The sequence below is a fragment of the Stegostoma tigrinum genome, chromosome 20, assembly GCF_030684315.1.
Source record: "Stegostoma tigrinum isolate sSteTig4 chromosome 20, sSteTig4.hap1, whole genome shotgun sequence".
Taxonomy (NCBI): domain Eukaryota; kingdom Metazoa; phylum Chordata; class Chondrichthyes; order Orectolobiformes; family Stegostomatidae; genus Stegostoma; species Stegostoma tigrinum.
In genome coordinates, this window is record NC_081373.1 from 27,987,290 (window position 1) to 28,012,699 (window position 25,410).

A 25,410-nucleotide genomic window follows, 5' to 3' on the forward strand; every position below is an offset into this window, starting at 1 on the left:
ATTCTCAGTCTCACAGCAGCAACAATGGCACAGCCGTGAATCTGTCCTATCACTTCCTCTTTCACACCCACAACGGAACTTCTCTGATCACCCCCTCTTTCACACCCTAAGCCACACTGATTACTTGCTCTTTCACACCCCAAACACCTCTGATCACTTGTTCTTTTACACCTTCTACCCAACTGCTCATTCCTTCTTTCACACCATGAACCTCTCTGATCACTCCCTCTTTTACACCCTGAATCTCTCTGATCACTTCTTCCTTCACACCCCCTACCCCACTGATCACTCCTCCTTTTATAATCTGAACCCTTCCAATCACTTCCTGTTTCACACCCTGGTTTTAAAGACCTGAATCCATCTGATCACTTGCTCTTTCTCCCCCTGGTTTTTATGGTCACAATCTCCTCCAGTCTCTCACTCTTTATAGTTCCTGGTTTTTATAGGCCTGAACTCCTGCAGTCGCCCAATCTCTCCTGCTGGTTTTATGGCCCTGAGCTCCAATGATCAAATGCTGTCGAATGGTAGGGAGTGGCGATTAGATATTTCTTTGTTGGAGCTGGTCCCTGTCTGACACTTGAGTGGTATACATTTTTGTCTTGGTCTATGGAATATGCTTTTCCTGTTTCACAACCATTAAATCTGGCACTCTCCTGATTTATTGGATTTGTGAGCCAGTTGCATTGAAAACTGTTGGGACCAAATTAAGCATCATTCCACAGTTTGCAATGAAAGCTTGTCACAAAAATGCTGTTGCTTACATTGGAACATGACTGTGCCAACATTCAGCAGGTTGGCACCTTACTTTTTGGCATGTTTGGCGTTCTTTCTGGCATGCTTTCCTGCACTCATGATTGATCTAAAGTCAGTCACCCAGTTTGACGGTAATGGTAGTGAGGGATATGCTAAACCTTGAGGTAACAGATTATTAAGAATACAATTCAACTTCTGCTGTTGGCTCAAAATGTTTTATCAATGGCCAGTTTTGAACTCTTGGTTCTGTTAGTTTCCATCATTCCATTGTCACATGGGATTTCTAACTAGTGTACATAAACGATTGAGCTATTGTCTCTGGTTGTGTGTCACCTTGTCCTGCACTATAGTGTAATAAAGTTCTGAGGAAGAGTCACTCGATCTGAAAAGTTAACACTGATTTCTCTCCACTGATGCTGCCAAACCTGCTGAGCTTTTCCAGAAATTTCTATTTTTGTCTGCAATTGAGTGGATTGTGTCAATGAGTTGTGTAATCTGTTTGGTTGATGTGGCTGACATGGATGAATGGTTCACAATGTGTGCAAGCTGTGAGATACTGTGTGTTTTGCAAAAGTGTTGTGTGTGATAGTGCAAAGTAGCATATGAATGCATGGTATGAATTCTGATGATAGAGATCGTTGATTGATGAGTAATTAGGGTGTGGTGAATTACTGACTGTCTGAAGTGAGTGGAGTGTTTGGTAGGAATTGGCATTGAAGATGTATTCACAAAGCTTGTGCACTACCTGCCTCGCAATCAACAGATGTGTGTTAATCACGTATTAAATCCTCAGGTCGGAGGTCATGGCTACCAAACATGTGATAACCCTTTTTTAAGAGATAGGAGTTATATTTGAATGCATTGAATACATCCATTTATGTTGTTTCAAATTATTTTGTTCATGTCAAATAATACTCATTTCTTGGATTAAGATATTTGATCTTTAGGAACCTAATCAGCATCTACAAATCAAAGTTTAATTATGCAATTGAATCTAAAAGCAATTTTAATCTCTATATGTCAGGTACAAATGAGAGGTTATAAAGTGCTTCTTATGGAAAGTGTGGCTAAATGATTATATTACAAAAAGAGCATAAAAGATATTCAGAATTTAGTGCAGATCACCAAATCAGAACAAAAGTGGGGTGTTGCATACTTTGGCTAAAGATATAAAGTACTTAGATGAACACTTGAAATATCATAACATTCATTGCTATGGGCCAAGTGCTGGACAATGGAATGAGTGTATATTCAGGGTTTTTTTTGTCAGTGCAGACTCAATGGATTGATGGGCATCTTCCAAACTGTATGATTTTATGATTCTAAGACATAAACAGCTTATGTAAAAACATGAAGGTTAAACAAATGGAGAATTCTATCTAATTAATATGAATTGCAATACTCAAACACTCTAATTTGGTAAATCTAATGCATGGTTTTTTCAAAATTAATCAGTAAAACTACTGGAAGCTGTTCTCAAGCTGGATTTGATATCACTAAACATGATATAATTTGAAGAATGGTGGTGTTTGAACAATATGGAGAACAGTGACTACAATGTAATTAAATTTCATATAAACTGACATTCATCATTATCGAAGGGATAGCTACGCCAAGTACAGCTTTAGAATGCATGCACACTACAACTGTAGGATGCTGTGTGGAGGTTTCGCTTCTTATTGACACTGCTGTCTTCATGTATATATAAAGCATGAATCTTTAGATAAGATCTGACTTAATGCATAAAACTAAAGTGAGAAACTAGACAAGGCAAACTTCAAAGGGTTTTAGGAAAGAATTACACATTTACTTGAGGAAATTGTTCATTAACAAGACAGTAGAGGACAAAACAATACTTTTGAAAGCATTCCAAAGACTTTCCAATGCAAATTTGTAATCTGGGACTGGAGAGTGGTGCAAAACAGGCAAAATTTGAATTAGTAAACAAATCCATTAAAAATAATATTCTTCTTCTTCAGGTCCCTTCTTTCTTCTTGGCAAGGATTGGGTGCGATGTTGGCACAGTCATGTTCCACTGTAAGCAACAGCATTTTTGTGACAAGCTTTCATTGCAAACTGTGGAATGATGCTTAATTTGGTCCCAACAGTTTTCAATGCAACTGCCTCACAAATCCAATAAATCAGGAGAGTGCCGTGGATGTGTCACACATCTACATATTGTCTCCTGTTTTTGTAAATTTATTCTTCCAGTGAGATCACAGGCTGACATTTACTGCCCAACTCCAATAACTGGTAAACTGAGTGGCTTGCTAGGCCATTTCAGAGGGCAGTTAAGAGTCAACCACATTGCCCTGGATCTGGAGTATTAAGCAGACCAGACGAGAGAAGAATGGCTAATTTCCTTACCTCACTTATATCAGTTAACCCAAAGATTTTTTTACAACAATTAATTTTAGTGTCACAGTCACCATTATAGCTTATGTGCCATTGTCATCTATTTTGGATCATCTGTCATGAAGTCATATCACATCCTGGGCTAATAGTGCACCTACAGAGTCATGGAGTCAGACAGCATGGAAACAGACCATTTAGCCCAATTTGTCCATGCCAGTCAGACATCCCAATCTGACCTAGTCCCATTTGCAGCATTTGGCCCATATCCAGCTAAAGCTTTGCTTATTCACATAGCCACCCAGATGTCTTTTAAATGCTGTAATTGTAAATGTCTTCACCATTCAGCACGCCAACACACTGGACAGCAGAAATAAAGTAGATATAATACTGAATATTGGGATATATTCTTTTGGAACTGTAGAGTAGTACAGTCACACCTGAAGTACTAAATCAAGTTTGGACACCGAGGCTCTACAAAAATCTAAAACCAGAGTCGAGAAAAGTAACCAACTAATTCCTGATATCAGAAGATTGAGCACAAGTGGAAACTAGATATCTGGGCTATTTACCATTGAAGAGTTTGATGAATAGATAAGGTGTTTAAAAAACGGTGGAACAGTTGGATTAGTGGGATTACTTCCAGAGAAAACATAGAAGAAAGACATAGTCCCAAGGTCTAAAATAACAAACATGAGAATTCAGAGATATAAAGAATTTCTTCATTGCAAATAATTTCAAAACTTTGAATAGATACTCAACAGAATCTTACAGGTAAAACTGCCTGCAAGCATGGCAGATCTAATTAGATTCAAAGAATAGAGTTACTGCAGACTTTTCTTTCTGGAATGAGAAGCTAACTTTAGTAAATGTACCTCTTCGTGAATACATATTTTGTGAATACTTGTCTTTTACAAAACAAACAAAAACGATTGAATTGCCAATTTTTAAAAAAAAAGTGTTCTCAATCACTCATTTGGCACTTTAGTTCTAAATTTATGGATTCACAAATTTCACTTTTCTCAAATCATTAACTTATTAATGATTAATTTTTCATGATTAAGGTGGTAGATAACATTTATGGGAATTTTAAAAAAAAGTTGTTAGTAATTTTCCATGCAAGCTTTCATTAATTTTCCCCAGTATGATGCTCTGGTTCATTAGATTCCACTTCAGGACTATGTAATGTTCGGTCTCACATGGGTACTCATCAAGTACAACGAGATTTCCAGCGTGGGGACACAGAGCAAAATCTTATAAGGCTTGGTGCGTTGTGGGCCATGGTGAGAAATCCAAGAAAACTGCGCAACAAGTGCACCATTGAGAGCAACTAGTTGTAAATGCCACAAAACATGCAGTGCATCTCTGGATTGCCAGCACTTGCCTGAGAGCGCAGATAGTCACATATAGATGGTACCAGTGCCAGAGAGGATATTATTCGAGGATATTAACTCTCTCTCTCCGCACAGATGTCTTGCCAGATCTGTTGAGTTTCTGCAGCACTTTGTTTCTCGAGCAGACGGCCCTGGAAAGGGAACTACAATGCCCAGAGGGCCTTTGCGAGCAGACCTGTGACATCAGATTCGTTGTTCGGGATGACCCCCTTGACCCGGAAGTGGATAGTTCGGTAGAGTAGCGCTCGCTCGGCGGAGAGCGTCGCGGAGCTCGGGGTCGCTTTCCTTATTCTTTCCCGCTTGCGGGTGAGTGTGACAGCCGATCCAGTGAGTCTGCCTTGTCGCCGATTGTGTCCCCGGTGTGAGCGGGGCTTTGCGGAGCTTTGATGGGGGAGGAAGAGGGAGCAGAGCGACGCAGAGTCGGCCTTTCCCGAGTGGGCGGGCGGCTGGCTGGCTGGCTGGCTATGGGCTGCTAAAAGCCGGCTCCCTACCGCGGAATATTATACTGCACAACTGCCCCCCTCACACAGCCTCGACAGGACCGAAACCACAGAGTGAGATACTAATAATCTCAGCCTAACCCCGTATGCAGTCCAAGGACGCTGTGCCTGTATTGAATGTTGTATGTATGCATATTGTTAGGGAGAAGAGGGACAGACGGTTTATCGCCGTGCTTTTGTTTCTTCTTTAAACTGTAAACTTCTGCCTCATGGTTTATCGGTTATTCGTGACCTCGTTGAATATTGCTGTCACCTTTACGAAATGGATAATCGGACGTGAGCAATTTTGCGTCCGATTGGGAGGTTCAGATTTGAAGCCAACAACTATGCGTGTCCAAGTTTGTTGTAATCGAAGTGAGATGAATGAGATACGATGCGAGAAAGTGTGAGGTTGCCCATTTTTGACAGCACGAGATTGTCTATATGGGCAGAGGGTGCCGAGATCTGAGTGTCTTAGTGCACGAATTGCAGGAGGTTAGTATGAAACAACAAATTAGGAAACTTGAATGTTACGTTTTGTTATGAGGGGAATTGAATGAAAATTGGGAGATTGTTTCAGTTATCCAGGGCATTGGTGAGACCACGTCTGTGGTACTGTATAGAATACAGGCCACTCTACTTCTTGAAAGGCGTTAATGTGTTGGAAGCAAATCAGAGAAGATTTACTAGACTCATGCTTGGAATGAATGGATTTTTTGTTTTAACGGAAGACGAGACAAGCTTGGCCTGTATTCTCTGGAAGTTTAGAAGAGTCAAAAGTGACAATTTAAATATCTAAGATTCTGAGGGGACTTAACTGGGTGGATGAAGAAATGAAGGTTCTTGTGGGAAAATCTGGAACAAGGGCAGGCGGTAGAAGCATATATGATAGCAATGTTTGAGGCATTCAGACAGACACAGGTACAGGCAGGGAATAACGGGGTATGGACCATATGCAAGTGAATGGGATTAGTTTGGAATGTTGCCATGGTTGGTGCAGACAAGTCCCCTCCCCCCACTGCACCACACAACCAGCCCAGCTCTTCCCCTCCACCCACTGCATCCCAAAACCAGTCCAACCTGTCTCTGCCTCCCTAACCTGTTCTTCCTCTCACCCATCCCTTCCTCCCACCCCAAACCACACCCCCATCTACCTACTAACCTCATCCCACCTCCTTGACCTGTCCGTCTTCCCTGGACTGACCTATCCCCTCCCTACCTCCCCACCTATACTCTCTCCACCTATCATCTTTTCTCTCCATCTTCGGTCCGCCTCCCCCTCTCTCCCTATTTATTCCAGAACCCTCACCCCATCCCCCTCTCTGATGAAGGGTCTAGGCCCAAAACATCAGCTTTTGTGCTCCTGAGATGCTGCTGGGCCTGCTGTGTTCATCCAGCCTCACATTTTATTATCTTGGCTTGAAGGACTGTTCTTGTCCTGTAGCGTTATATATGAAGGTTTAAAAATGAGGTGCCCATTTAAAACTGAGATGAGGAATTTTTTTTTAAGCCTGGGGGTTGAGTCTTTGAAATTCCTTTCCTCAGAAGGTAGTGGAAACTGAATCTCTAATATTTAAGGCAGAGGTAAGTAGGTTATTCGTAACTAAGGGGATGAAAAATTGCCATGGATATGCAGGAATGTAGAGTTGAGGTTAAAATCAGATCGGCTATGATTTTATTGAATGGCAGAGGAGGCTAGAAGGGCTGAGTGGTCTATTCTTGTTTTCCCCTTATATGTAATGGCTTTAATGAGTTTTATCTGTACCAGGTCTGATAACGTGAATGTAATTTTTCTGAAAGAGCTTGATAATACATGAAGTGCAGTATTGGAAACACGTTGTACTATCTACATTGGGACTGGTGTTTATGAAAAGAATGGAAGAATTCATGTTTCTGATGTTAGATCTCTGTCAAACTGAGTTCTTAACTGGTGCTGTATACCCTGAAAACAACTTGAGATGTCTCCATATTTAAGGGATCAACCTTTACTATTTCTGCTATGTCCAGCATGACACCACAACCAAATATTCAAAGTGAATGTTCGTTCTGTGACACCATAGTTCACTCCTACTTCCACCCTAATCCATCCGTGGCACCTTCCCTGCAATCACAAATAGTCTCACACTTGCCCATTAACTTCTCATCTTTATCAAAGGCTCTAAAAATTCCTTCCACATAAAGCTATGATTGAGAGGGGAAGGTTTTAAAAGGGATCTAAGAGGCAACTTTTCATGCAAAAAGGTGGTGTGTGTATGGAGCTAACTGTCAGAGGAAGTGATGACAAGGGGATATATTCAAGGAGTGAATGATTTAACTCCTTGAGTCTTTTCCTTCTCAGTGGGATTGTTGATTTACTACCTAACTAAAAGTGTAACAAAATCTATCAATCTTCATTTTAAACCTAACAATTTATGCATCAGCTGCCATTTGCTGTAAAATTCCACCCCTTTGTTATTTTTTTTGTGTAGCTAATGACCTGGATCTAAGTTTTAGACTCTGTCTTGAAACATTTGATCAAATTACACCTTATATTAATTTCCAGAGAATACAACTCTAGTTGTATATGTCATAATTGTATCTTTGGAGTTCAAGTATTATTTTAGTAAATCTGTACACTTTGTCCAAAGCCAACATATCCTTCCTAAGATATGGTGTCTAGAACTGGACACAGCTTTACATACAATGCTAAAATGCTGCACATGTTGGAAATACAAAATGAAAACCAAATGCTGCAGACGTTCTGGTATGACAGCATCTGTGGAGAGAGAAAAGTGTTGATGTTTCAAGTATAAAAGTTCAGTTCTTTGAAACTGGAGAGAGAAGTGAAAAAGTGACTTTTATATTGTAGAAAAGGGTGGGGAGAAGCAAGTGCAACAAGAGGAACACTTGAGGGCAAGGGAGGTTAGGGTATGATAGAAGAAATGGCAAAATGAGAGGTGATAGTTGAGGAAGAAAGTAAGCCCAGAGCAGATATTAACAGCAGAATATACATCAGCTCAACTGAAAGTAAAATTAAGAAAATCTGAAACTGAAGGGCTGGTGGAAATTTGTCAAAACAAAATGGAGGCATACAGTTCATGGTCTGCAGTTATTGAGCTTGAATCTGAATCCAGAAGACTGTAAAATGGCCTGAGTGAAAAATGAGGTATTGTTCCTCCACATTGTGTTGGATTCTCTCGAACACCACAGCAGGCTTCAGACAGAAATTAAAGTGTGAAAGGAAGATAGTGTATTAAGATGGCATGTGACTTGAAGGTCAGGAGCACACTTGTGAACAAAGTGTCACTCAGTCAGCATTTGATCTCCTCAGTGTGGTGGAGACTGCATTGTTAGCAGTCAATACATAGACTAGATTGAAAGAAGTGTCTGTCAATCATAGCTTTATCTGGAAGGCATTTTTTAGAGCCTTTGATGAAGATGAGGAGAAGTTAATGAGCAAGTGTTATACCACTTATGATTGCAGAGCAGGGGCCACGGATGGATTGGGATGGGAGTAGAAGTGAACTCGGGTGTCAAAGAATGAACAGTTCCTTTTGAATATTTGGTTGTGGTGTCATGCTGGATATAGCAGAAATAGTAAAGGTTGATCCCTTGAATATGGAGACTAGTGAAATGCAAAATGAGGACAAGACCTATCGTGGTTCTGAGAAGGAGGGAATGGGTTAGGACAGAAATGCAGGAAGTATATCGGATACGGATGAGGACACACTTCAACGAATGGGGTGGTGTGGATTCCTCAGTTGGAGGGGAAAAAAGGCATTAAAACTACTGAGGTGGAAGGTAGTGTCATTGGAACAGCCACAATGAAGACACAATGCATTCAAGCATGACTTCTAACCCGTTATCTTCTGGCCCTACAGGCATAAAATTCCATAAAGCATTCCATTAATATAGTTTTTATACCCTACCGTAGATTTTAAAATTTGGGACCCTCTGGTCTTTTTGGAGCTCCCTTGTTTCTAATTTTTATTAACATGAACAAACCTATCAAAGATCCAAAATGAATGACTTCTCATTTCCCTAAATTGAAATCCATTTGCTATAGTCTTTTTCTATTTATTTGGCCTACTACTTCGTAGGTTTATATGTAATGCTGTCTATCTGTGTGGCATTTGACTCTGTCCTGGCATCTAGGATGTTAATAAATACAGTGAATAGCTGAATCCCCAACATGGACCCTTACAGTATGTTACTAGTTTCCTCTTAAGACTACTTTACAATTGTCCCCACTCTCTGTATCTTGCCAGTTTGAGAGATTTAAATGAGTGCAAAGCTGTGGCAGATGGAGCTCATTATGTGAAAGCATGTGATCATCTTTAAATCAGAGCAAGATGAGTTGGAGTATTAATGAGTCAAGGAGCTGTTATGTGTTCATGTACACTGTACTTAACATTTCTTACAGAAATCAGTATGCACAGTATACATAAGTGATCGGTAGGGTTAATGGAATGTTCTATGTTATTTTGATGGGTTTGGGAATCAGAAATGAAGATGCAGTACTTTAGTTTACAAAATGTTGGCCAGACTCTCTCAGGAATACTTTTTGGCTCCCGGTCAAGACGGCTAAGGGAGGGAACATGGTGATGAATGTATAAAGCTTCATGAAAGTGATACTGGCCTGCAAGAGGTAGAGTTCAGGGGTTAAAAGGTTCTGTTGAGGATAGTTTGCATGGATTTATTATGCATTTCTTTAATCTTCAAAAGCTGAGGTCTGAGTTCGTTGAGAGAGTGCGAACATAAAGGAATTCAGTTGGGCAGATACAGAGAAATTCTGTAGTTGCAACCCTCAACAAGGCAACACAAAATTGGAGGGATGTTCTTTAGTAGTGGATTAAGTAAACAGTTTTTGTCCAGGGGCTGGCGGGAACTTTGGAACTTTTTTCCCCTTAAAAAGGCTGTGCCACTGTGTCAATTCAAACATTCAAGAATGAGTTTCTTTGATCTTAGCCAGAGATTTCAAGGATAATGGAGAAATGTTACCTAAAAGGAGTTGAACAGCCACGATCCATTTCGTGATGGAACAGGTGAGAGTTGAATGTTGTCGTCTTGTTCCCAGTTTCGGGTGATTTTTGGTTTAAAAAAAATGTTAGGTTGTAATGTACAAAGTACTGTTATGGTTGAAATACAGGCTAAGCTGATAGCTTTGTAGTTTTATAATTTATATATTTTTCCCATGAGCATAGAGTTGAAAGCATTGTGCAGCTGTCAGGCATGCATTCAGCTGGGCATGTTTGTGATGATTCTCATATTACGTTGTAGGGCACACTGGCAAGAGTTGAACAAAGTAGTGATCTAAACAACTTCAGTTTCCAAATGCATGCTCGTTATTGTAAAGATCTTGGTGTAACTTAAAAATAAGGAAGGGATGATCACCTTCTTGGGATTGTATTATAGGTCCCATAATAGTCAGCAGGGTAGGGAGATCTCCAATATCTGTAAGAAAAATAGGGTTGTAATGGTAAGGGATTTTAACTTCCCAAACATAGTCTGGGACTGTCCCAGTGTTAAGGACTTGGGTGGGGGAAATTTAAGTATGTCCAAGAAAACTTTCTTATTCAATATATGGGTGTATCTACTAGAGAAGGAGCAATCTTTTGTTGGGAAATAAGGCAGGACAAATGACTGGGGTGTCAGTGGGGGAGCACTTTGGGACAGGTGATCGTAAGTCTATTAATCTTAAAATAATTGTTTTGAAAGGGTAGACCTGATCAAAAAATTAAAGTTCTAAATGGGAATAAGGCCAATTTTGATGTATTAGACAAGAACTTTCAAAAGTTGAATAATGGGACACTTAGGAAGTGAGGGACCTTTAAAGAATGAGATGACATGAGTTCAGTGACAGTATGTTCCTGTTTGTATGAAGGGCAAGACTGGTAGGTGTAGGGAATGTTGGCTGACTAGAGAAACTGGTCAAAAAAAGAAGGCGCATATCACGTGCAAACAGCTGAGATTGAGTGAATCCCTAGAGGAACATAAGACCATAAGATACAGGAGTGGAAGTAAGGCCATTCGGCCCATCGAGTCCACTCTGCAATAGGAGTGTACTTAAGAGGAAAATCAGGAAGACAAAATGGGGAAATGAGAATTTTGGCAAATAGAGTTAATGAGAATCCGAGGAGGTTCTATAAATACATTAAGGACAAAGTACTAACTAAAGAGAGAACAGCCTCCCTTAAAAATCAAGGAGATGGGTGAGGTCTCAAACAGGAATCTCATTCAGTATTTACTGTATAGCAGGACATGGAAGCTTTGAGCAATAAATAGTGTTATCTTGAAAACTGCTCATATTATGTAGAGAAGGTGCTGAAGATCTTAAAATGTATCTAAATCCTTCTGCAGCCTTCAAGCCTCCTCAATATTACATGTCCCTCTACCCCCGCTTTACGACATCTGCAAATTCAGCTAGAATGCCCTTGGTTCCTTCCTCTCGATCCTTAACGTATAAAGTGAAAAGTTGTGGTCCCAACACTGACCCTTGTAAAACACCACCAGTCACTGGCTGTCATCCTGAGAAGGACCATCTTATTCCCGTTCTCTGCTTCCTGCCAATCTTCTGTTGTAGTAAGCTAGATGCTAGTACCTTTTCTCTAACTCGGTGCACCCAGGGGTGCAGGTGCAGGTGGACAGGGTTTGTTGGTCAATGGTGTGTCACTAGGATCAGTTCTTGAATGTACGAGTTGAGATGTCATGGTGTGGCTGTGCAGGGCATTGGTAAGGCATTTTTCGAATACTGCAAGCAATTATGGTCGCCATTCTGTTGAAAGGATATTATTAAACTTGAGACTGCAGAAAAGATTTAAGGATCTTGCTGGGACTGGAGTATTTGAGCTGGTATGGGGGAGCTTGAATAAGTTGGCGCTTTTTTCCCTGAAGCATTGGAGACTGAGGCGTGACCATGTAGATGTTTATAAATCACAAGGGGCATGGGTAGGGTGAATAGCCATGGTCTTTTTTCTTAGAGTGGGAGAATCCAAAACTAGAGGACATAGGTTTAGGGTGAAAGATTTTAAAAAGAACCTAGAGTAATTTATTCACACAGAGTGTAGTGTGCGTATGGAATGAGCTGCCAGTGGAAGAAGTTGTGGAGGCAGGTACAATTACAACATTTAAAAGGCACCTAAATGGGTATGTGAATAGGAAGGCTTTAGAGGGTTATGGGCCAAATGCTGGCAAATGAGATTATGCCAGATTGGGATGTCTGGTCTGTGTGGATGAGTTGGACTGAAGGGTTGATGAAAAATTGATAAATGTCCTGGCCCCGATGGGCTACATCCTAGAGTTCTGAGGGAGGTGGCTGAGGAAATAGCGGAGGCTTTGGTTGTGATCTTTCAAAAGTCACTGGAGTCTGGGAAAGTCCCAGATGATTGGAAAATTGCTGTTGTAACCCCCTTGTTTAAGAAAGGATCAAGGCAAAAGATGGAAAATTATAGGTCAATTAGCCTAACCTCGGTTGTTGGTAAAATTCTAGAATCCATTGTTAAGGATGAGATTTCTAAATTCCTGGAAGTCAGGTTAGAACAAGTCAGCATGGATTTAGTAAGGGGAGGTCGTGCCTGACAAACCTGTTAGAATTCTTTGAAGAGGTAACAAGTATATTAGACCAGGGAACCCCAGTGGATGTTATCTATCTAGACTTCGAAAAGGCCTTTGATAAGGTGCCTCATGGGAGGCTGCTGTGTAAGGTGAGGGCCCATGGTGTTCGAGGTGAGCTACTGGCTTGGATTGAGGATTGGCTGTCTGACAGAAGGCAGAGAGTTGGGATAAAAGGCTCTCTTTCAGAATGGCAAACAGTGACAAGTGGTGTCCCGCAGGGTTCAGTTTTGGGGCCGCAGCTGTTGACCTTATATATTAATGATCTGGATGAAGGGACTGGGGGCATTCTGGCGAAGTTTGCCGATGATACGAAGATAGGTGGACAGGCAGGTAGTACTGAGGAGGTGGGGAGGCTGCAGAAAGATTTAGACAGTTTAGGAGAGTGGTCCAGGAAATGGCTGATGAAATTCAACATGAGCAAATGCGAGGTCTTGCACTTTTGGAAAAAAGAATACAGGCATGGACTATTTTCTAAACAGTGAGAAAATTCATAAAGCAGAAGTACAAAGGGATCTGGGAGTGTTGGTCCAGGATTCTCTAAATGTTAACTTGCAGGTAGAGTCTGTGATGAAGAAAGTGAATGTAATGTTGTCGTTTATCTCAGGAGGGTTGGAATATAAAAGCAGTGATGTACTCCTGAGACTTTATAAAGCTCTAGTTAGGCCCCATTTAGAATACTGTGTCCAATTTTGGGCCTCAGACGTCAGGAAGGACATACTGGCCCTGGAGCATGTCTAGCGGAGATTCTCACGGATGATCCCTGGAATGGTAGGTTTAACGTATGATGAACGCCTAAGGATCATGGGATTGTATTCATTAGAGTTTAGAAGGTTGAGGGGAGATCTAATAGAAGCTTACAAGATAATGTTTGGCTCGGAAAGGATGGACGCTGGGAAGTTGTTTCCATTAGGCAGGAAGACTAGGACCCGTGGGCACAGCCTTAGGATTGGGGGGATAAATTTAAAACGGAAATGAGGAGACATTTCTTCAGCCAGCGAGTGGTGGGCCTGTGGAAGTCATTGCCACGGAGCACACTGGAGGCCGCGACGTTAAATGTCTTCAAGGCAGAGATCAATAAATTCTTCATCTCAGAAGGAATCAAGGGCTACGGGGAGAATGTAGGGAAGTGGAGGTGAAATGCCCATCAGCCATGATTTAAATGGCGGAGTGGACTCGATGGGCCAAATGGCCTTACTTCCACTCCTATGTCTTATGGTCTGCTTCCATGCTGTATGACTGTGTAGCTGTGATTCTACAGTAGTGATTTGAGATGATTACTATTACTCTTGATCTGTTAAAAGCCAATAGCCTTTAATAATTTCTCAGCAATTGAACTAAAATCTTTCAGGTGAACGCCATATTTGTGGAAAGTGTAGTAATGGCATGTAATTGTAAGTGCTGGAGATAGCTAGAATCAGTGAATTTTCCTTCCAAGATGTGTAGATTATTCTGTAGGTGAGAAGTTACATGTTAAATATGTGAGCATCTCAATGATGCAGAGCAATAAAAAGATAGTGTATGATTGTTTACAGTTAGTAAACATGGAGGTGTGCTTATGCTATGCATAGATATGGCTTAGCAATGTAAATATTTGTGGTTGTAAGGTCAGGAGCAGTCGGTATATTTCTGTAGCGGCTGCAGTGCTTGATTTTGTGTGGTTTTTTTTTTGTTTAATTTGAGCAAGGGCTTCATCTTTTACTCACCTCATCTAAGAGACAGCAAATCCTCCTGAAGGATAAGCTAGCAGGTGTGAAACTGAACGCTGCCTCTCTGTAGGGTCTAGGCCCGAAATGTCAGCTTTTGTGCTCCTGAGATGCTGCTGGGCCTGCTGTGTTCATCCAGCCTCCCATTTTATTATCTTGGATTCTCCAGCATCTGCAGTTCCCATTATCTCTGCATGTTGAGTGTGACTTTGAGTATGCACTTGATGGTTTATGTATATAGTTAGGAAATTCATATTTGTGTGTTAAACATGGCAATTGTTCCGCTTTTGTTTTTGGAAAAATCCACACCTGTGAAAATTTACTAATACAATGCTAAATTTTAAGCTTGTATACCTAGCAATTATGTACTTTTTAGCATTTCGGATTTTATGGGGATACCTATGCAGTAATTAGTTTTCAAATTGTAAGGTATGTAACAGACAAATCCAGTGAATAGCTATTGCTGCTCTGTCAGCTGTTCTAAACTAAATATGATTTTTGCGTATTTCATCCTTGCACTAATACTTAGCATCGTTGCAGCTAATTTGTGAAGAAATCTTCTATGTATTGCAATTGATGAGTATATTTTCATTTGCGTTCCAAGGTATACCAGATTAGTTGTACAGTGCATCACTGTCAGTAACTTAACTTTGCATGGCACGTTGGGCCAAATTTACACTTGGGCTTCATTTGTATATTATTCAGTTGAGTTTATTAACTTTCTTTCCTTTTAAATGTAGTTAGGTGTGACTAAGGTATTTTGTTACTTTTCTAAATTCAGTTTTACAAGATGGTAGTGGTTGAAGAAACACGCATGCACATGCTGAGATCTGTTTCTTCCATTATCTTTTGTGGGGCCATTGACCCTCAGTGAACACTTCGGCTGAAAAATAAATTCTAAATGAGTTTGGTCTTGTTCAAACCAGCTCCTGGTTAAGTATGTGTTCAATGACTTGTACAGTTTTGGAATTTGAAACTGGTCAAAATTCAGCAAATTAATTCTGAGAAGTAATACTTTATTTAAGGAATTATTAGTTACAGCACATGCTTTTATTCAAAAGTACAATGTGTTTGGGTGCTCTTGGGTGAACTGTATGAATTCTGTTAACCATCATTAAAGAGAGTTGCAAATGTACTTACAAGGGTGTGTAATGTCAATAACCTAAATTTACTGTTCTTAAATTATTACACAAAAATGTCCCCATCAAGAAGGAAAAATTTTGCATTTAGTATTGCCTTTTAGGATTGGCATTAGCTATCATTGTCATGTGTACTGAAGTACAGGGGTGCAGGAGTACAGAGAAAAGTGTACAAAGTCTTTATTCTTGGCACCGTCTCAAACACAAAGTAGAAGAATAAAGAAGTAAAGCTAAAAGCTCAACACCACAGTCCTCCTTTAGCCAAGGGCCTGTAGCTGTGCTGCGCCAGGCTCGATCTGTCCCCTGCACAGATCTTGATCACCACCTCACCCTCAAAAAAAATACCGTGGTATATGTGTGTCTTACAGGCATTTGAAGTACTATAGATATGTGGTCATTTTTCATAGGAAATATGGTTGCCAGTTTGCACCAGTGACCTCAAAATGACTGGATAACATCTGATATTGATTGAGGGATAAGCAGTGGCCTAAACACTAAGGATCAATTCCCTACCGTTCTCCGAATTAGTCCTACAGAAACTTATATTAGTCTGCTTTGCCTTTTGATATGATGATGGATGATCTAACTATGAAGTGAATTCTGCTTTGTTTCCTTGTGCATCAAATATCTGAAATTCAATGATTCAAACCCCACTGATCTCTGGGATGGAATTCTGAGATGGAGACTCAGTTTAATGTCTCATCTGAAAGACAGCATGATAGGTTGGCATACTCAGTATTTCGGTGGAATGGTCCAGACTTTTGTTCTTAAGTCCAGAAATGGAACTTCAATTCACAATCTTCTGACTCAGGTGGAAATGCAACCAACTGACCATGGCTTTTTAGTGACCAAGTTGCTTTGTTTCCAAAATATGTGTTTTCAAATAAATGATCATCATTTTATAACAAAAGTAGTCGGAACAGGTTAGCCTTTTGGGTCCTTGATTTTGTAACATCATAGCCCATGTGCATAGTTCCTTGAAAGTGGAGTTTCAGGTAGGCAGGGTGTTGAAGAAGACATTTGACATGCTTGCCTTCCTTCATCAGTGCATTGAGTATAGGAGTTGGGATGTCATTTTGTGGCTGAACAGGACATTGGTTCAGGCCACTTTTGGAATACAGTGTTCAATTCTGGTCTCCCTGTATATAAGAAAGATGTTGTTAAACATGAAAGGACTCCGAAAAGATTTACCAGGATGTTGCCGACATTAGAGGGTGTCTGCTATAGGGGAGACTGAATAGGCTGGGGCACTTTACCCTGGAGCCTTGGAGTCTGAGGGGTTTATAAAGTTGAGGGATGTGGATAGAGTGAATATCCAGGGTAGGGGAGTACAAAACATAGAGGGCATTGGTTTAAGGTGAAAAGAGAAAACTTTAAAAGGAACCAGAGGGTGAACTTTTCCAACTAGAGGATGGTGCATTTGTGAAACGAGCTGCCAAAGTAGGTGGTGAAGATGAATACAATTATAACAATGGAAAGGATGGATATCTGAATAGGAAGGGTTTACAGAGATATGGGCCAAATGCTGATAAAGGGGACTAGATCTGTTTAGGATATCTGGTTGTCGTGGGCATGTTGAACTGAAGGGTCTGATTCTGTGATGTATGACTTTGTCTAACTGTGGTCCAAATTCCACCTTTCTGTCTATTCCACCATAAATATTGACTCTCTTGCAGATCAAAAATTGTCTAATTTGATCCATGAATATTTTAACTGATCACAGGGGTAGAGCACTGGAGATGCATAAGTTTTTGGAAGTATGATGCAGGGGAATTATACATATGATGGGAAAATTGGCTGGATTCTGGATGGCATTAAAATTTGAAAGCACTTTACGTCACTGATTTATGTCTCTTTTTAATGTTCAACATTCCAGCATTTTCTGCATCATCCATATTTGATTTGAAGTGGTGCTTATAGTCTAGTGCATTTTGAGGTTTTTCAGTTATGTTTTAACTTGTTCCATTGAAAATAGCATTTAGAACAGGCCAATTTTAAATATTAAGCATTGGTGCGGTAATCAGAACTTAACTTGTAATACTACATTCTGCACATTTAATGAATGAGTTCTTTAATTCTGAGTTTTCACAAACCAGAATTCCCATGATGTTCGTCCTATGTTAAAGATGTACTTGATTGAAACAAAGAGCAAATAATATAGGTCCAACAAAATACTGTGAATTTAATTGGGGCTTCACCTTCATTTGATTAACTTGTAAGACAGAAGTTGAAGCTTTTTTAAAGAGGCGACATTGTAAAAGTGATAGTTCAAGTACAGTCCTGTCCTCGGCTGAAATTCGTTACAGATGAATTACACTAGAAAAGATTAGCTTGAGAAATAGAAGGAAATAGAATTCACCGTGGAACATGTAGAAAAGAAGTAAAATGACTTATTTAATTATCTCCTGTTTTAGCCTTGCCTTTCATTTGAAAAGTGTTGATTAATCACTGACTTGTTGTGCAACATGTCGTTGCCTTGCTCCTATTTTGAATAAATATGTATTGACTGCAGCCATGAATAAAAGTGCAGAAGGATGGAACTGCTACTTTCTTAGTAAGAATAGTTCATGAAATCACCTCCTTGAAACAGGTATGAAGCTATCAGTGTCTCTTATTTAAAATTACTGCATGATGTTGACATCTGTGCATGCCCTCAAACCTTGCTATTGCTGTTGGCTTCTGAAGCCCTACAATCCCTTAAGAATTCTGTGTTTCTCCAGTCTGGTTAATGTGAATCCTCCATGCCTTTCTCTCCACCATTCGTGTCATGCTCAAGGTGAATAAATTCTTTAATTCTGAGTTTTCGCAAACTAGAATTCCCATGGTGCCCCTTGGTAAGTAAGATGTGCCTGATTGAAACATGGAATGAATAATCTAGATCTGGTAAAAATATTGTGTATTCCAAGCCCTAAGTTCTGGATTTTCCTCATTCAGAAGCCCAGGCCAGTTTGTGAGGGCATAGCTTCAAATTCCATCAGCTCACCAGCTGATGGAATTTTAATTCAGTTAGTAATTTAGGAATATAAAGTTAATATCAATAATGACAAGCATGGCAACTGTTGATACCTGGTCAGGCCCCTGTGGTATCTTCAGACCCACAATAATGTGGTTGATTTTGAGTTGGCCTCTGAAATGGCCTAGCAAACCAATCAGTTCCAAGGCAACAAATGCTTGCCACATTCCATGAAAAAGTATAAGAAGCTTTGGTCACTTACCCTATTCGGGTTCAGATTGGGTCAGTTCTAATTTTTTCCCCTGATTAAGCTCCTACCAACTATGTTTCGCAATGTACTTCATGTTAAAGATTACCATATAGTACCAGTTGTTGTTACTGACAGTCCTGCTGGAATGAAGTAATAGACTAGTGCCTTGAATAAATATTTATTGAGCAAGGTCTTGAACCAACAGATATTTTAAAACTAAAAGCAGATTATTGTGTGACATGTAGACCAGCAGACCATGCTATGACTAAATGAGTAAATTTTGATTCTTGTTTTTTAATGAAAGGTAGCAAATAATTAACAACTTCGGATCAAAAATATCAAATGTGATTAGGAGTTTTAAAACATGAACCCATGAAGGGTAAAAGCAGAACGTATGACTGCTTACGAAATTGCTTTCCTGTCAAGTGCCTGTGCTACTATGCATGATTTTCAGCTTTACTTTATGTTTTAAGTCGTTATTTAGACCAAATGCTTAGAATTTCTCTTGTAACTAGTGCAGTAAGTATTTAATCAGTATGATGATACTATGACTTTGAGGTGTATTGTCACTTTTTTTGTAGTAAGAAAGAATGAGACAGATGTACCAAGCCATCTGCTTCAGAGAGAATAAAGTAAACAACATGTGAGACCTTGGTTGTTTTCTTTAAGGTTGGAACAATAGAAGCAGCTTGATTGGTTGAGCTCAAGCTCTCACAGAACTAGGATTTTTTAAAAAAGTTTTATCCTTCAGTAGCTGTTGCTGGGGCCTTGAAGCTGGATATGAAAGTTCTTATTCTTCTCTCTGTTCCAGCTAAAAGCTAGGGTTCTCTTCCTCCTGCTAGAATTACATGTGAGACAATCCATTTTACTGAATTGGCTTTTGTTTATGGGAAATTACTATATTGGAACAGTTCATTAAATAGTTAATATATCTATTATTTTGTTAAACGTTTCCAGAGTTATAGTTAAGCCAGTTTTCTTATTTTTATTTTCCCTGAGTTTTAATTAGTGTCTGAATAAAATGTGTTTTGCTTCAAGACTGCAAGTTTGACCAATCGAATTGCATCTGGTACTCAATGCCTGGCACTTACCTTTAAAATCAGAAAAAGCTAGAGTCTAGGCTATCCTATTAATATATTTTGAGGTGATTTGATCTGGTCCATACTAACCAGTTACAAGTACAATTTACAGTGGGAGTAGAGTTCTTTAACCAGTAGTGGAAGTTGAACAGTTTGTGGATAAGAATGCTTGATTTGGTCTTTAAGTTAGAGGTAAAATAGTTGACTTGTAAGCTTTGTCTATGACCATTTCTGTTTAATTTTGGGGGTTAGTCAGTTTGAAAATTTTATTGCTATGTGATTGAATCTCAGCTGAAGAATATCATGAAAGTATTGCTGCAAGGGAAACTTCCATTTTTCCAAGTTTCACTTCCCACTACTTATCCTCTCTCCCATAATCACAATTAGGTTGTCCTTGTTTTCACTTTGCACCGCTTCACGCCACATTCAGCAGATCATTCAGTGCTATTTCTCCTGTCACCGGAGTGTTAGCAATACTAAGATCATCTTTCTGACCCTTCCATCATTGCCATAGTGTGTCCCTTTTTCAGTCATTTTCATCCTCCCCTTATCCGCAGGACGTATGTTTGCTTGAGCAACAAGTGGTGTACACTTGCTCTTTTTATCTCCTTCCATTCCGACTCTCTCAACCCCACCTCTCTGTCTTCCCCCCCCCCCCGACCCTGGCTCTGGGTGTATGTTTGCCCTCAACTGTGACTACAGCGTTCATTTCCCCTCCACACCCCACCTAGTGTGCCCCTGGTGGGTGTTGTGGGGTGAAGGGTCTGCTTCCCACCCTCTGGGGGGTGGGGGAGGGCCCATGTCTCTCCCCCCACCCTTTGGAGGGGAATGAGCAGGTCTCCCTCTTTTTTTTCTCTTTCTCATTTTCTTTCCCTATTTCTTTACTTGCTCAAAACCTGTTACATGTTTCTTTTCCCGTTGGTTCCAAACAGAACCAGCAATGTGAAATATTAACTGATATTTCTTTCCACAGATGGCTGTCACTAAAATAATTCACTTTTTCCTTGTTTGTATTTAACAGTTATCTCTGTTAGTTGAGTCACTTGAGTTCCACGTTGCTGACAGTTGTGTCACAACGCTTTGATTTTATTTTGAATACCTATTATGCGATGTACTATTAAATTTGCACAGGGCTAATCTGTGCAAGTTAGCCCTAATCTAATCTGGGACAGTTCTGCATTGAAGCGTTGCAGTGTATTCTGTTGTTATAGTTAATGGCAGTAATGTATTTTGGAATTGATTTTAGTATCTGATATATTTACAGACACACAGAATATAACATTGAATCTTCCAAAGGTTTATATTGATCAGATTCCTGCACTAGATCTGACTGTTTGTATTTGGATCCACATTCTCCATTTGTGTAAAAACCCAAAGAATGCTGAATGCTGTAAATCGAGACAAAAGTAGAAATTGCTGGCAAAGCTCAGCAGGTCTGGCAGCATCTGTGGAGACAAATCAGAGCTAATGTTTCAGGTCATGTGACACTTTGAGGAAGAGTCACTTGATCCAAAAGGTTTACTCTGATTTCTGTCCACAGATGCTGCCAGACCTGCTGAGCTTTTCCACCTCCTTCAGCTTTTTCTCCTTTTTGTGTATTGTTTGTCTAATACAGCTTAGTTGGATAACAGAATAGTTGCGATAAATTATTAGTTTTAAAGGAAACTTATTGAAATCATTACTGTCTAGTTCATGTGTATTTGAACATAATTTTGCTGTTTTAGGAATTCATATTTGGACAATAGAAATCTCGGGTATAGGGTGGGAAACATCTTTCAATGCTGAGAAATGTCTGATTTGAATGCAATGTAAATAACATGGGAGGTGGCTCCCTTTTTGTGAAGGTCAGAATAGAAGTGATAGAACTAAAAAATATAAAAAGATAAAATCAGAAGGCAGTGAATCTAACAAAACAAAAATTGAACCCTGAGAATCGGAAATTAACACTAGCAGACAGACTGAAAACTGATAGAAGCTATGTAAATGGATGCAGTTATCCAAGTTTTAGTTTGAAGCTAGGTGGATGTAGCTCGCTAAGAACAGCCAAAACAAATGATAGCTAGCAAGATCTACACTTAGAAAAAAATCTAATTTCTTCATTCACGAATTGAATATGGGTGATGTGTAATGTATTGAGGGAATAGAGGCATATAAATAGCCTTGTTTGAAGTATTGACAAGGGTCCTTGCTGAGTCTTAATGCAAAGAAAGCTTTTGACAGATTAGCTTGAACGTGTCGAAAATAAAACAGAATAAAGGACCGAAGAATGCACAGCCAAGAGTTGGAGAATTAGCAGTTTGCCTCCACAAATAGCTGGTGCTGAGGACAGTTGAAGACCATTTCCAGAGGTACGTACCATAATTACGGTTGCTGCCCATACAAGCAAATAGCTTTTAGGATATTTTAACATAGAGGATTCTTAGGGGAAGAAAAGAGTAAATCTAAGGGTCTTGCATATCTAGTTAAAGCTATTATTTTAACTCAACTGTATTTGTTTGAATTAAATTATTCGATACGCCAGTAGGTTTGTGCTACCTTTGCTGAAAAGCATGAAATAGTGTGGCATTGTCCAGTTGGTTAAAATTAGGTGTTCAGATGCCTCTTTGACCGATCCTTAAGTGGATTGTAATGTAGTTCAGAATGTTAATTAATACTCTGCTGCATAAAGCGCTGAGTTGGTGCTCCAGCTTGTGTTTTCCCTATAACGATGGGTTGTAAAGTCTTGTTTAAGATTTGTCATGTGGCAGGTGTTTGATCCTGGCTTTCTTAATGAGGGCTTGAGTAAAAACCAAAGACCACAAATGGAAAGAGAAAATCTGAGTGCTGCTCTTTCACCCTTAATGGCTAGTTCAGTACTATAATTGTAATTTATTTTTAGGATTTTTAGGACGTCGCTGTTAAATTACATTCATTGTCCATCTCCAGCTTCCTTGAGGAGTGGATGGATCTTCTCATTGAATCGTGTAGCTCTTGTGGTGGTGTATTCACTGTTAACAGTATTACAGGATTTCCCAAAAATAAACCTTTTGCTGATGATGTTTATATTTGAATTACCTTCTAAAACAATCTTGAAAATGTTCGGGTACCTAACTAAGAAAATAACCTTATTTAAGAAACTTGAATTATTTCAATTGCTTTGTCCATTTGCATGTGCATCTTAGCAGCTGTTCTTGGCATGCAATCTCTAACCTTTATCCTCTTGCTCATTTCTGGGTCTTATTTTGCTCTTCCTTCCTTTCAGTGCTGTGAACCACAACTCCTCCTTGAGCACAGTCTCTCCTTTGATCCTTCCATATACTGTTATTTGTCTGACCTCTTTGAATCTCTTGCAGGAATTGTTTGCCTCTTTTGACTTTCTGTAGTCGACCAATGTCTCTGCCTCCTACAGTACGAAGTCAAGTTGTTTCATCTTCAGTTGTGAGCAACTATCTTACCCAGTACAGATATCACACTGTACAGATGGTTCAACGTTTGTAGCTTTCTAAACCTGCTCACTGATTCTAGTGTCACTCCCCATGTGCCAGCAACGTCACAGAATCTATTTCCATGTAGCCCCACAGAATACTTGTTTCCTTTTGGTCAAATCACTTACCATCTTTGATCTCGTGAGGTTGAAAATATTGATATCATTTCTGACAAAAAGAAGCTTGTGGTTGGTAGTTCTTTCTACTTTAAGAAAGCTTACATCTCTTATTCTAACTACTAATGTAATCTAACTACATATAATCATTCACAAACAAACAAAATGTTGGAACTATTTGGCAGATCAGAGAAACAATAAACATTTTAGGTTGATGTCCTTTTCCTAGAACTTCCTTCCTTCTTCAGTATTTTGCTTGTGTATATTATTCAGTTAGATATACGGGTTCAGATAATTATTTGATGTTAGCTTATGAAATATAGTGACCTTAGTGGTATTTATTGTCATCTTTCTTTTTCTTGTTGAAATTGTTTGAGGAAAGCAAGCAAGCTATAGCAACAGTTGCATAAGATGTAACGCAGTAATGCAGAAAATACTGCAGAAGCTGAGTTTTCAAGGGATCCAACTTCCAATAGTGACATTGGAAAATAATAGTTGAGGATGATGAACATACAAACTGTTTCTTTCTAAACTATTAACCAATAAATTATGTACAATTATTAACACAGCATATATTCTAGCCTGTACAATATGATTCTTTAATTTTATAAGTGAAGCAGCATATTACTATGAATTATACAACCCAAAAACGGAACGGTTTTGGATATTCATCTCATTCATTCAACTCATCTCATTCAGCTTTCTGTCTTGTCAAGCTTACCGCCATTTGGACACCAGGCATCAAAATCTCGGCATGTGCCATGGGTATCAGCCACATGCATCCCACTTCCAGGGATATTGACATTAGAAATGGGTGGATATATTCTTTAAGTATTCTTGTGCTTGAATCCACAGAAACTGCTTCCATTCTTCAATGTTGCACCTTGGGTGCAGTGGCACTCATTGCAATGCTGCAGCAAGGACAGTGTGCTCAGTGACATGCTCATGGTTTGGCTGGGCTGCGTCGCTGGATTCTTTGCTTGCTCTTCATAGAGCTCACTGTCTCAGCCTACCTGGATTCACACAACATTCCTGCCTTACTTTGCCTTTGTGTGTTTTTTTTCCCCCTTCAGCCAGAGATATCAGGCTCATATTACTCCTGTCTTGCTTTTTCATTTAGTGCGTAACCAAAGGAGTTATATTTGTCAGGGTTGTAAGCAAGCCACTTTCAAGTCAAGGGCAATAGCCTTCGCTCAGGGGGTCCAAACATGTCAAGTCAAGGGCAGCCTATAGTACTGGCTCAGGGGCTTGGAAATAGTCAGCCACTCACTGCGGTCACAGTCAGGATGCTGTTCACATAAGGGGTAAGGAACTTAACATAAAGCAGCCCACTACCTGCCTTGAATTGTTCTGCCTTGTTGAGGGCCATTCCGCCCTAGAACAACAGAGGAGTAAATATGAAGGGTGAGGAACATGGGTGGCATAGCTGTTACCTTTGGTTCAGACAGGAGGTGTCCCAAGTGAGTCATTCGGCAGCACTGACGGTTTACAGTGTTAGTTCTGTCAGGGTTCGGAGGATGACAGTGAGCAAAATGTTGCACGCAGTTGTTTTTGTGGTAGAGCAGAGAGCATGATGGGAGATGGGAAAGTAGTTAGGTAGATTAGCCATAAGAAATGTAGGGTTACAGGGATAGGGTAGAGAGATGGGCCTGGGTGGGATGCTGTTTGGAGGGACAGTGTGGACTTGCTGGGCCAAATGACCCGTTTCCACACTGTAGGGATTCTGTGATTCTGAGCAGTGAGTGAGTGGGAAGTATTGGAGAAAAGATAATGGCACTTGAGCTAGTGGAGTGAAGAAGGTCATTGACTTTTTCCTACAGTTCTTGCATTCGTTCAGAAGGCTGAGGACTGATTTATTCTGATGGCAACCTCAGACCAAGCTTCTCTAGTCTAGTGTTGTGGCCTCTGCTACTGGCCCTGGGGAAAGAGGAAATCCTGCATCTGCGCCAGTACATCTAGCAGGATCTCCTGGCCCTTCCTGCAAAGCAGGGTACCGATTTCCTCCTGCCAGCCATGTCTGGGGCAAATCTCTGGGACAATGCAGGACAGCTTTGGACAGACAGTGTTTGTCTCACGCGTAGTGAGCTCTTAAAAATATCATGCTGCAAATGACTAAAAATCCCAGGATATCTGCT

The 25,410-nt window shown here is 40.0% G+C and overlaps 1 protein-coding gene across 6 annotated transcripts in view; it reads left to right on the forward strand.

Moving 5' to 3' along the window:
- Positions 1 to 4,714: 4,714 nt before the first annotated feature.
- plekha1b (pleckstrin homology domain containing, family A (phosphoinositide binding specific) member 1b) overlaps positions 4,715 to 25,410 on the forward strand; it is a 74,463-nt gene continuing 53,767 nt past the window's right edge. For 2 of the 6 annotated variants that reach the window (XM_059653069.1, XM_059653070.1), the window contains exon 1: positions 4,893 to 5,053. The gene's annotated coding sequence lies outside the window, so the exon portion shown is untranslated. Of the gene's footprint in view, positions 4,827 to 4,891; positions 5,054 to 25,410 lie in introns of those variants that run through there. The other 4 variants (XM_048550876.2, XM_059653068.1, XM_059653071.1 and 1 more) reach the window with 4 other exon arrangements.